This window comes from Poromitra crassiceps, assembly GCF_964638095.1.
Source record: "Poromitra crassiceps genome assembly, chromosome: 12".
Classification (NCBI taxonomy): Eukaryota; Metazoa; Chordata; class Actinopteri; order Beryciformes; family Melamphaidae; genus Poromitra; species Poromitra crassiceps.
This window is the reverse complement of record NC_139632.1, coordinates 20,077,928-20,091,503: the sequence shown is the minus strand read 5'-3', so window position 1 is coordinate 20,091,503 and position 13,576 is coordinate 20,077,928. Positions and strand designations below refer to the sequence as shown.

At 44.8% G+C, this 13,576-nt stretch overlaps 1 pseudogene across 1 annotated transcript; it reads right to left on the bottom strand.

Moving 5' to 3' along the window:
• Positions 1 to 1,707: 1,707 nt before the first annotated feature.
• LOC310786069 (EH domain-containing protein 1 pseudogene) lies at positions 1,708 to 3,300 on the bottom strand (annotated as a pseudogene). The gene has a single exon. The product of its transcript is annotated as an EH domain-containing protein 1 pseudogene (transcript).
• Between the last annotated feature and the right edge of the window lie 10,276 nt (positions 3,301 to 13,576).

The window sequence follows — 13,576 nt, the reverse complement described above, 5'->3', positions numbered from 1 at the left end:
GGAATCAAGTCTCTTATCTCAGTTATTTAATCTTTATCTGTTCATATGTTTTTGAGATACCTCTTCGCTCCAGTCAGCTCTGGTCTTCATACGTCTCGTTGACTGTGAACAACACAGCGACTCCATGACGACCCATTCAGAAGGAACATTTGCCCAGCAGGTAGCTGAGACCCAGTCTCACAGACTTAATCTTGAATCGTTTATATGAAGAAGAGAAATACAGAGTAGCCAAATCATTCTTCTTGAGGTAGACTGTGTCGTGGAGCCCCCTGTAGACATCACCTGTTTCAGCATACAGATGGAAAGTGCTGAGAGGAGATTTCTCCCGGTCCACCCGCAGCTCCAGGGTTCCATTGCCCTTTCCGTTGGTGCTTTTACAGCACACCAACATATGCAAGATGTATGGTCCATTGCATTCGATCTTGATGTTGTTTTTGTTGTCTGACAGACTCATATTATTTCCGGTATAATTACCACCAAACTCGAGCGTCGCATTGGGCTTGACGTCTGGAGAGAGGGATGGATAAAGACAGCGGGAGAGGAAGAGAAAGAAACATGGGAGAGTGAGAACTTTCTTAATACATATTTTGATTACAATAGTCAAAGTTAAAATAATTAACAATTTTGATACCTAAAAATGTTTTTCCTTCTAATATTTTTTCTCATAAAGGAATCAAAATAATTATAATTGTGACAAAAAAGGCAAGGGGTCAGATATAATCTGATAATACATTTGAATGGTTTAGTCGGTGTGTTCAGGGAAGGCACCTTTGTCAGGAATGCCTGGTTGGGGCATGTCATAACTATCAAATCATTATTATTATTATTTTTTGGTTAGAAATAGTTTTACATTCATTTTTTTCCGAATAAACATTATGTTGCTACTTTAACCCATAAGATGTTGGCTTGTATAGCAACTTGTGACCTCACTGCTGGTCCAGCCTCTCATACAGCCACAAAGGCTACATAGGGAGATTGCTATTATTACTGTTTTTTAAGCGGTACAGCCGCTTCTATGCGTAACTTTGTCCATATGCACCTGTAGGTCAGCAGTTGACCTGGGCAAATCCATCTCGTGTAAAAAAGCGTGTGAAGTGATGTCACTCAACTGGAAATGATGTCACACAATTGCTTGACTGTGATGTCATCAGGTAGTTGTGCTGTAGTCACCTAAGATATAGTCACCTAATGTAGTCACCTAAGAAGCCACCTAAGAGGTCACCTGGAAGTGATGTCACTCGGGCACCGCTTCAGCACCTGGGTGTGATTTTTTAAGTGACCAAGAAGCTATTCTATTATAAATCATGAAAATATATATTAGATGTAGGCTACAGTTAATATATCATAGGTCTACTATTAGAAATAGTAAACTAGTGTGAGGTGGGTGCTGATTTCTGAGATGTATGTTCTGAGATATAAGTTCGTTGCTCTCAATACAAGAGTATGTTTTTAATGTTATTATAATATATATATTTCAGAGAAAATAGAATTGAGAGCAGGACCACAACAGCAGCAATAGGCATGTGACAACATCCCCCATCATGTTTGATAGTTTTCCCTACATAATATGAAAGCTGTCACAAGATACAATCAAAATGTAAAATATAGATAGATAGATTTCATAAATAGATAGATAGATAGATAGATAGATGTACACCAATGAGGGAAAGTGTGACAACATGCCCTGGCCTCCCTATAAAGATCTTTCTAGGTCATTCCCCCGCGCTTGGACGGAGGAATGAGGTGTGCGGGCAGCTCACTCGGCAGCTCGTGGCCTTCCAGCTTCACCTTGATCAGGTGGCAGGCCAGGGCAAACTCCTCATCGTCGAGGTACTTGTCTTTATCCACGTCGGCCAGCGACCAGATCTTTCGCAGGACCTCGTTGGGCAGCTTGGACTTGAGCATCTCCTCCTTGGCCGCGGCGCCGGACACTTTGCCGTTTATGGGAGAGAGGGTGTAGAAGATCTCGTCATACGAGGGCTTGTCGCGGCTAACCACCCACTCCAGCTCATCGATGCCTTCGCTAACCCCCTCGCCGTAACCGTAGGCGAAGGGCACGCTCACGGCGCGGTCAAAGACTGCACCATGGATGGACTGGCTGGGCATGGAGGCCTCCTCCTGGCGTACCAAGACCATGAGACGTTCAATGTCATTGGCTAGCATGTCCTCCACGGCATCCAGCAGCTTGGACTTCAGCAATGGGAACTTGGAGAAGTCGTGGTCATTCAGCAGGTCCTGCATCTTGTCTAGTTTGGGGAAGTCGACACATGAGACATGGTGCTCCTTCTCAATCTTCTTGTAGATTTCTCCAAGGTTGGAGATCAGCTTGTTCTTCTTGTGCTCCTTACCCCACATATTCGGCATCTCCTTCTTCAGAGAACTGATGATGTAGGCATGCACCTTAGCAAGGCGTGCCCGCTTGATGAGGTCATTGATTTTGCGTAGCGCTGCGTTACGTGGCAATGACTGGATGTCTAAGTAGAGGTCCTGCTCCTCCGCTTCAAACAACCTCCTGTTGTCAGAGATCACAAGGGGTTTGGCCCAGAACGACCCGATGTACACGCGCACAACCTCAGGTGTGTTGATGATTTTGCCCAGGTTCCACATCAGCGCTCCATAAACCCTCATAAGCTGCTGGGTGTTGATCTGATCTGCCTTGTTCAGCACCACGCGCATCTTGTCCTCGTGATTCCTGAGGGCGTGGATCACCTCAGAGAACTCGTCCGAGATGTCCAGCTTGTGGGCGTCGAACAGGAGGATGATGCGGTCCACATGCTCAGCAAACCACTCCAGCACTGCCGCAAAGTTGTAGCCTCTACTGATCCGTTGTTTCTCCCCTGACAGGATTCCAGGAGTATCAATGATACTGATGCTCTCCAGGACGGGGTTAGGCATCTGAGCACACTTCAACCTGTTGAGGAACGCACTGCCAAAGGCGGTGAGTTTGCGGAAGGGCTTTTTAGGGTCGACCACCAGAGCGTTTCCCGGTATCACCCCCTCATGTTCACCGTGCATCACTACAATGAAAGAGTCTGTGGTCGGCTCGGGGCCAATCAGCATACCAGGGAAGTCCTGGTCCATCAGGTGCCGAATGAAGGTGGTCTTCCCGGTGGAGTACTGACCCACCAGAAGGACCATTGGCTTGTTGTCAAAGTCGGCATCTTCGAGTGCCGGGGAGTGGAAGTCATGGAATCGATACATGGACTCCAGTGGGAACAGCTTTTTTCTGTAGAGTTCCTGCATCCCCTCCGCCACGGTCTTGAGCAGTTCTGGATCTTTCTTTCCTTTTTTTCTGAACATGGTGAAAGCTTTGCCTTGCTAGGTTCTGCTGGCTCATCAGTGATTTAAGACAGACAGTGATGATGTCATAGTCATTGTGAAATCATCAGTTATGTCATACAGTAAATCTGTCCCTACAGATGCCATAAGTAGGAACGCTGCAACTCTGAGATCTTATGTACTAGTGGACCCGTGGGAGTTAGGTAATTAGGGCAATTACCTACAGTAATAGAAAATCACACCCAGGTGCTGAAGTAAGCCGTGCAGATATACAGACACCACTTAACCAACAATAGACCCTTCTCACGGGGGCCATTTTGTGTCGAAAAGGCAGGGTAAACACAGGTGCAAGCAAAACACTAATGAGGGTTTCAAACTTCCATGATTGGAATTTGGAAACCCTCATTAGTGTTTTGCTTGCACCTGTGTTTATTCTGCCTTTTCGACACAAAATGGCCCCTGTGAAAAGGGTGTATTTTATCTAAAGAAGAAGAAAATTGCTCGAGTGACATCACTGATGACATCACAACTGCCTGATGACATCAGTCGAGCAATTGCGTGACATCATTTCCAGTTGAGTGACATCACTTCACACACACACCCTCTTGTTGAATCGATCCAGACCAAATGCAGACCCACATCTCGAGTGACATCACAGTTGGGCAATTGCACACACACACACACACACACACACACACACACACACACACACACACACACACACACACACACACACACAACTGCCCAACCGACATCACTTCCGTGACAAATTGTGACTAAGATAAGATCACAGTTGAGCAAATGCAAATGCAACAACATTTGCTCAAGTGACATCACTGATGACATCACAACTGCCTGATGACATCACAGTCGAGCAATTGCGTGACATCACTTCCAGTTGGGTGAGATCACTCGCCAGTGACATCACTCGCACAAGATGCAGTCGCCCAGTTCAACTGCTGACGTTGTGATGTCATCAGTGATGTCACTCGAGCAATTTTCTTCTTAGTTAAAATACTTTTTTACAGGAGATGGATTCGCCCAGGTCAACTACTGACCTCCAGGTGCATACGGACAGTCACACATAGAAGCAGCTGCACCGCTTAAAAATCTGGCTCCGTCAGGTCACCCGCAGGGGTGCTCTTTACACTTCCTGAGAGTTTCAGCCCAATCGCACATACAACGGGGGCGGCTGTAGCTCAAGGGGTAGAGCGTGTCATCCACTAATCGCTTTGGATGAAAGAGGTCGTGGTTCGATTCCCGCCTCCTCCAGTCTGCATCTTGAAATGTCCTTGGGCAAGACACTGAACCCCAAATTGCTCCCGATGGTGTGCCAGCACGCAGGCCATTTACAACGGCATGGCTGTGGCCGAACAAAATTCGGCTCTCACTCACTCACAGAAACTTCTCATTCTTATTATCTTCTGCTCACTCTCACACGCACACACACACACACACACACACTCACATAAACGTATTCTTATTATAGGATCACTCACCTGAAACGACTTCAAAGCGTATGTATACCAGTTCATCTTTCGGATTCGGATTCGGATTCGGATTCGGATTCGGATTCTGATTCTGATAGTCCTGCTGGAGAGAGACACAAGGCAACTTAGTTTGTGGGCTAACATAATATGTTTGGTCATGGTTGTTTATTGACCTTCCTATTCTTGCTGTTAGTATGCCCCCACTGTGATTATGACTATAGAGTAGGTCGTCTTTGGAAAGGTCACTCAGCATGGATGGCTCTGTGGTGGCTTGCCGTTTGCCTCTGGCAAGCAAAATGTTTTGTAAGATGCTAGGTCTGGTTTTATTCTTGATACAGAGGTGAGTGAGGGATGTGGTGAGAAAAGAGTTTGACAGAAAGAAGGGAAAGTCACCACACCAGGATGATTAATAACCATAGTGAAAGTAGCATCATGCTGATAAACATCACGGCATGTAGAAACATGTTCGTGAACATCATCTTCACAATCTTCCTACAGTGATGTGCTATTTTTATAGCGCTATCGGTTTTTTGTTTCTTTTTTCAATTTCATTATAGATGATGGCATTTCAGTGTCAAAGCTAAATGAACATGGGGTGTTCTTTGTTGTAGTCTCATTTAAACGTTAGGTACAGTAGTGGTAGTGAAGATAGTGAAGTCGGTTATAGAGTCATGTGTGTCCCTGTTAGCCTGGGATTGAATCCTACCTTGTCTTTCTCTACTGTCTCCACTCCTCTGCTTTGCAACTATGTTACTTTACTGTTACTGGTCTTATTACAGTGTGTTAACCTGCATACTAACTTATGAAGAAGTATTGTAGGTACACAGTAGTTACTTGATGAAAATCTAAGTGTCTATATAATTTGGTTTCCCATGTTATTATAGTAGCCTATGTTCAATGTGTGGCAGCAACAAACAGGCTACCTAAAGTTGTTCATGGTGGTTACGTCACCAGGTATTTTTGAAACCAATGCCGACTTTTCAGTTTCAGTGGTGAAAGCACATCCTGTCGATCCCCTCTTTGGTGTTGATATGGATCATCAGACAAGTACAGTATGTGTGGGTTGTTGGGTGCATTGGTCTTGAAAACGGTTGTTCAAAACTTCCACCACTCAACTTTTTAGTGTAAACTCAACTTTTTTAGTGTAAACTAACAACTAACAAACTGTAACGTACAAATTCATGACAAAATCAAATCAGCAGAATTTGACAAAATGTTCACAGCACAATTCAAACTGACTTATTAGACTTATTACACCATTGTAACTACAGTACATGTATTAGAGGGATTTTCATCAGGTACCACAGTGATATTGTGCAGCTACTTAATACTTTTCCAAAGTGAATGGGTTATGACACTAGAATATGGTCATTGCATTACCAAAAACAAATGATGTGCCGATAGCCTCACAGTGAGACAGGTGGATCTCTAATCTATCTATTTGATCAATTACTCTGAAACCGACCCGTTCAGTCAGACTCTGTAAATTAATACATAGGTTTCAATCTGAAACTTTTCTTGAGAAAAAGTAGTTATACATATTGAGCCCGCCTGATATTCGCTATATAAAAAAATAATAAAAAATAAACACATGCTACACACCATCTAAAAATATCATATATTTTCAATCAAATGGTCTGCAGTAATTTAAATAATGCATTACTTCTATAATAACTCAAGCTTCATAATTTGCATTAGTTTGATACTATAACCTAAACTGAGAATCCATGTCCCAAAGGTTTATGCCATAAAAAGTTGGGTAATAAAGATAACAGATTTCAGGTAGCTCTACTCTCCTGCGTCCGTTATTGAGTCAGTGTGGATTTACTCACGTTTCACATATTTAACATGTGAAGAGCTTTATTCCTAAATGAATTAACCTTCATTAAAAAAAATCTCATGCACCAAATCTCACTATTAATAGCCTGGATGCAGCAGCTAAACTTACCTGTTGCTGTACGGTCCAGTAAACGTGCAGAGAGACAGACAGACATGCAGCCACCAGCACGCTCTGCACCGTGACGACCACCGCCAGCCTGCAGGCGCGCCTGTCCCCAATTAGCTCCATCACATCAGATATCTTGACTGTGAGCACCGCACAGGATAGCCCCAAGCTTTTAACACCAGTGGGCCAGACCCAGGGAGGGAGGGGAGGGAGGGGAGTGACTGGAAAGAAATCCCCCATGGTCGACACTTCTGTATGTTTTGTCTGTGTCTGTGGAGGATGTGTGTGTGTGTGTGTGTGTGTGTGGGGAGAGAGAGAGAGATGTTTGTGTGTGGAGGTGGAGGAGGAGGGTGGGTGTGTTTAGAGAGAGAGATAGAGAGACACTGAGAGCCTATGTGCATTATGCATTCTAGCAATATGAGGGAGGCTATACTGGAAATCAGGAGAGTGAAACCAGTAGCTAAACCAGGAGAGTGACACCGGTTCTTTGTTATGTAGCAGCGAAGGTCCCATTTCTATAGTGCACAAAATACAGTAAGTCGAGTGAAACCTCCCACTGACTAAGAACCACTGTAATGTCCCTATAACATTCATATAGGGAAATACAGTGTACCCGACCCGTGTATATGGTGACCTTATTGTACCTTATGGTATTGCTGATATGGTGATACTGTAATATTCATATGGGGACTTCTGGTGTCTGTCATAGACTCAGCAGTAGAGTTACTGTGACCTTATATGTCTGTGGTATTTTTAATCCGCTCTGGTATCACTATAATATTCCTATAACAATCGTCATTGTTGTTATTGTTACTATTATTATTATTATTAGGTGTTTAACCTGTATACACATAGGGAGGTCCTACTGAGACAGGTTCTTTTTCAGAGGAGCCCTGCTTAAACATGCCATTAAAACAACAGGAACACTAGAGGGACATCTAGTGTCTGTGGTGCACAATAGTGAATTTACTGTGCTTGTATATTGCATGGTGTTGCCATGTGGCCACCATGGCCATGGTGTTTGCATAGGAATTAGTTGACCAAGATCTTTCTTGTTTTTTTGTCCCAACTTTGCAGCAAATCCCACCACAGAAGTGCGAACACCATGGCCATATGGCAACACCATGCAATAGAGGCTTAAGCTACCGCCTACCGGAATGCAGGTAGTCCACCTGCTACCGCCTACCGGAATGCAGGTAGTCCACCTGCTACCACCTACCGGAATGCAGGTAGTCCACCTGCTACCGCTAGCTGCTAGAGGAGACAGATCTCTGCTGGTTTCCTATGTCACCCAGTAGTTGATTACATTCACCTGGTTATTCTGCCCCTGATGACACCAGGTGCATGTAATTAAGGAGCAGAATTTTCTACTAGAGGAGAAAACTGGCTCCTGGTTCCTGAAGACCACTGGAATTCAGTGTATCATGATGTATTTCCTACCAATTCATAGTATTCCCATGTCACAAGCATAGTTCAATGATGTTCATCATGTCTTCATTTATACATAGACGTTTGTGTTTTCTTGTGTTCAGACATAGGTTTTAGATGTTATTTATTTACCTTGACAGTTTCGACTAGTCAACTCTCGCACTGACAGCTGGGTATGAGGTGTCAACCAGTTGCTTTTCAGCAACTGGCGGTGTGCCCAGCTGAGCCGTCAGGTCTGCCAGGCCGGCCACGCCCACTATGACGTGTCGTGGCCGGACCGACAGACCCAACAGCCCCGCCGGCAAGGCCGGATTAACCATAGGGCAACCGGGGCAGGTGCCCCGGGGCCCTCGGGGTGAAGGGGCCCTTTTTTTTTTTGGTCGGGCTCATGTTGGGCTCCACAGAACTATGACACAAATCTAAGACCAATCAGGACAAAATAAAATGTGTTTCCAAGAAGATTAATGATTTAGTCTCATTGGATGCCTGTGGGCAAGTGGTGACCAGGGGCGCGGGAAGTGGGGGTGCTTGTGGTGCTGCGGCACCCTCTGCTGTTTTGTATTGGAAATGTAATGTCAATTATTTTTTCATCATTGTAAAGCCACAGCACAGTGAAGAGGATATTAATGTGAAGATTAGCCTCTTCCTTTTGCTCTCAGAGTGTATCAGATTCATGCATTTTACTTTAAAATGTACTAAATTTCTTTGTCCAGGGGGGGCACAGCCCCCCCTAGAAACCCCCCAGTCACACTAATATCTTTATCCTGCTGGTGCTACCTCTTTGCAAAGCCTAGAATCGCCTATGAGTGAGTGAGAAACTCAATCTCAGAAACGGAATAATAACATAACAGGATAATACTAATGTTAATTTAAAATGAGATACTCCTCTAAATATGCCGAAAAAACATCCTAACATCCGGATGATGGGTAGGGGGGGCCCTGGGAGCTTCAGTGCCCCGGGGCCCCTGGGGGTGTTAATCTGGCTCTGCCCGCCGGGCACATCGTGCGGCCCGCCGCCCGTTGTTCTCTGGAGTAGACTATCCCAGGTGCGGGAGAGCATGTAGGACAACAAATACAAGCGTTGGATCAAGGAGGCTATGGAGATCAGGAGACGTGCCGAGGGCACCATCAACAGGGACGAGGGGGCCTACATGCTCTCCCGCACCTGGGATACTCTACTCCAGAGAACAACAGGTGGCGGGCCGCGCGATGTGCCCGGCGGGGCTGTTGGGTCTGTCGGTCCGGCCACGACACGTCATAGTGGGCGTGGTCGGCCTGGCAGACCTGACGGCTCAGCTGGGCACACCGCCAGTTGCTGAAAAGCAACTGGTTGACACGTCATACCCAGCTGTCAGTGCGACTGCTTCTGAAGAAGACGAGAGTTGACTAGTCGAAACTGTCAAGGTAAATAAATAACATCTAAAACCTATGTCTGAACACAAGAAAACACAAACGTCTATGTCACAAGCATTTTCCTACCAATATGGCGCTACAATACACACAGCTCATTGGCTGGTTGTGTCACTTGATTGTAATCACCTGTTGATTACAATCACCTGCTATTTTCCTACCAAGATGGCCATGTGGTGATGTAACAGAATACCATGAATAGAAAACCAGCAGCATTCAGAAAGGAGCGCCACCATCTTATGGTTTCACTATGATATTCCTAAAGTCTTGTTGATACAGCCCTTTATAAAGTCAAGTCTCAAAGGGCTTTAAATACCATCTATACTACATGATACATCCTATATTCCTATAACATATTTGTATGGTATCCTCCACTTTATATCACTGCTATGCTATATGCTAAGTGGAAGGCGCAAACCGAAGTAGATCATGCCATCTCTAATCTGCAACATCGGGAGGTGATGGGGTCGGTCCAGACCGGTCGCGCTGGCCTAGGCTGGGGAGCACCGCATGACTGCAGCCCATGAAAGGAAACGCCTCAAGTACACCGAGCTGGCAGCGGAGTGCCTAGAGGCTGGCTGGAAAGCCAGGGTTTTCCCCCGTGGAGGTAGGGTGCCGAGGTTTCCTCAGCAAAACGGCAGTCAAGCTGCTCCATGGTGCCGGAATGACGGGGGCAAAACTGAGGAAAGCTGTGAAGGAGCTAGGAGAGGAGGCAGAGAAGGCGAGCTACTGGCTATGGCTCCGGAGGAAGGATAACGGTTGGGGGCTAACACCCCAGACGTCCCCTATACATGATGCCACTGCCCCCCCGCCGGGAGATGTACTGGCATAGAGGAGAAACATCAGTGAACGGCCTCCAGCTGACCACCCTGCAGCTGTCCTAATGGCACCGGCGGAGGTGCGACAGGCAGAAATGCCGAAGCAGGAAACAACACCTCACCTGTACAACAATCTGGTTTCTGTGTGTGTGTGTGTGTGTGTGTGTGTGTGTGTGTGTGTGTGTGTGTGTGTGTGTGTGTGTGTGTGCATGTCATGGCAAAATGTGGTCCTGGAGACACCTATTGTAGCGGGAACTACGACAGAAGCCATTTTGAGTACTTTGCCAGATGTTATATGTCCGTCTGTGGGCAGATTTTGCAAACACGATAGCGTCAAAACCGTGCAACATGCAGTCACGAAACTTTACAGCTGTGTAGTTGCTCTCAAAATGAAGGACGATTTCGAAAGCTTTTGCACACACACACACACACACACACACACACACACACACACACACACACACACACACACACACACACACACACACACAAAACGTTTTTAGTTTTATTTCCCTGAAAACTTTTCGCGGACCCCCTGGCAAAGTGCCCCGGACCCCCATTTGAGAACCACTGGCCTATGGGGCTCTGGCTGCAGCTGCAGCTCTCTCCCAGGACTAGGTCTGAGGATCAGAAACCAGATAATCCTCTGAAGTTGTCCTTTATTTTCATGTCCTAAAGTAACTAGTAACTAGCCCAGTTACTATTTTAGTAACTGTAACTGAGTTACTAAATTTGAAAAGTAATTAGTTAGATTACTAGTTACTGCAAGAAGTAGTTCAGTTACAGTAACTAGTTACAGTAACTAGTTACTTAGTAACTAGTTACTCCCAACACTGGTCCTGTCACTGACAAAGTTGTTTACAATAATGTCTGCTTGCTGTGATGACACTCAAACTGAAGCATCTCCTGAGATGAAATGAAACGGATGAAAAGGTTGAAAATGAAAAGGTTTTCTGTATCCTCTCCATCTGCTTTGCTGGATGTGAGAAGCCACAAAGCTCTCAGATCCAGCAAGACACCCAGGTAAGGGGGCCCTGCCAAAAGGTTTCACAGTAAACAGTTTCCACTCTGTGGGTGTTAGGGTTACACAACACACGCACAGACAGTACAGACATGTACAAACATGTCCCCGACTATTGGGACGTTTTTACACTTTGTAACAAAGATACCAACGCTGATAGATTGAACAAATAAGGTGAACTCATGTCAAGGAAGGTGAAATGTCCCGTGGTAAAAGTTCAATCTGAAGCAAAAGCACATGATGTTCAAATGGGGAATTCCATGGGCAGAAGCGCTGCACAGTAGCAAGCGATATGATGTCTGATCACAGGCCACTCAGATCAAATGTTGAGGTCAGGCTCAGAGGGATGGGGAGAGAGAATAGTGATCAAGGAAAGGTTTTGGATGAGAGCAGTATTTCAATTCCATCTGATAGACATCAAGAGCAAAAAGATGAGGAAAGTCCAGTTTTGAGCTTGGGGGAGAAACATTAAACCCCATCAGGTTCATCAACTAGCAGCCCACACACATCCTTTCATAAAGCCCCTTCATGTAGGCTACTGTCTGTAGTGATGGATCTACTCTAAAAGGATGCTCAATTCTAACATTTAATTACCGGTATGTGAATTTTTGGAATTGAGGATGACGACTTTCAGATATTCTATGCTCGGCAACAACAGGAAGATACAATTGAGTACCACATGACTCATAAAGATTCGTTTTTCTCAAACTGCTGCTCTGAACGTCTTTTCAACACCTCACTGGACGATCTGACCATAAGATGGGGATCACATTATGTTGCTAACCATCTCACACTTAACTTAACTATTACTATTACTGTAAAAAAAAAAAAAAAGGGTGTGAGCAATGTGGAGGAAGTGTTTGATTTGTTTTATCGGTATTTAGTTTGAATTGTTGCAGGTTGATTGTGTGTGTATATGTGTGTGTATGTTGTAAAATGTCTGGTCTTTAAAGTTGTATTGTCACTGTATGTTGTGTATAAGGGAAAAATGACAATAAACATATTGGGGAAAAAAAGAAAACTATTACTATTAATTAACTATTCTGTTTGGCCTCAATTTGACCCCATTCAATAGTTAACTTCCCTAAAAACATGATTAACATGATATTTTCAGCTTGATACTCTGACTTTTCACAATTTCACGGGGAAAACTGGTATCCTATAATAAGAATGTGAAGTCTTTGCATGTGAGTGAGTGAGCAGAAATGGTGTCATAGCTATAGGTTGAGGCCATGTCTCGTCATAGACAGTCCGCATGTCTGGGAACGCCCACAAAATGTTAAATGTCTGGCGCGCGAGTGGGGTAAAACCGCCCATATATCTCATGGGCTGACTCACCAAAAGATGGTGCTGCGGCTCTAAACTACACGTTTGGGGGTTCTAGAGCAGAACACAAGACATCTGCTCAGATGTGCGTTTACTGCGGTGGTTAAATCCCCAATCGTGAATGCCTGGGCTGGGCTATCAGCTAAATTCTAACTTTGCTGAATGGATAGAACGGGAGAATTTACCCCACCCTGACCCCACCCCCAGGCTAACCCAGCGTCTATTGTGGGCGTTCCTAGAGCCTGTATGGGCATTCCCAGACATGCGGACTGTCTCTATGCCATTTTATGTGTAAACAGCACCCCCTGCAGGTGACCTAACGAAGCCGGGTTTTTGAATTGGGTAATTGGGGGCCCTAAATGGGCCAAAATGGCTAATTAGTGGCCAAAATGAGTCAACACAGGCTCAACACCATGGCTCCATTCGTTAGCTATTGATGGAGCACACCTGAGCGGAGTTGGAATCAGTCAGCGAAGTATTGATGAGGTATCTATCTGTGTGTGTATATATATAATATATGTATCTACGCATGTACTGTATGTATATATGTAGATGTGTGTGTATATATAAATGTACTCTATATCATATGGATCATACAATTCACAATATACTATATTATATCTCTTATTCGTGCTTGGCAAGTATCTCTTCATGGCCTCTCTGTAGTCAAATTGTTTGTCGAATGTTGTTTTGTCACTCTTATTACTTATTTGATTCCATTTTTGTTTGTTTGATAACTTTGTACTGCACGTTAGGACCCCCTTGAAAACTAGATGGTTCATTTCGTTTTTTTTCCTAATAAACTTATATAATAATAAAAGTAGACTATGAAAACCCTCTGGGGAGGAGGGGAGGCTGC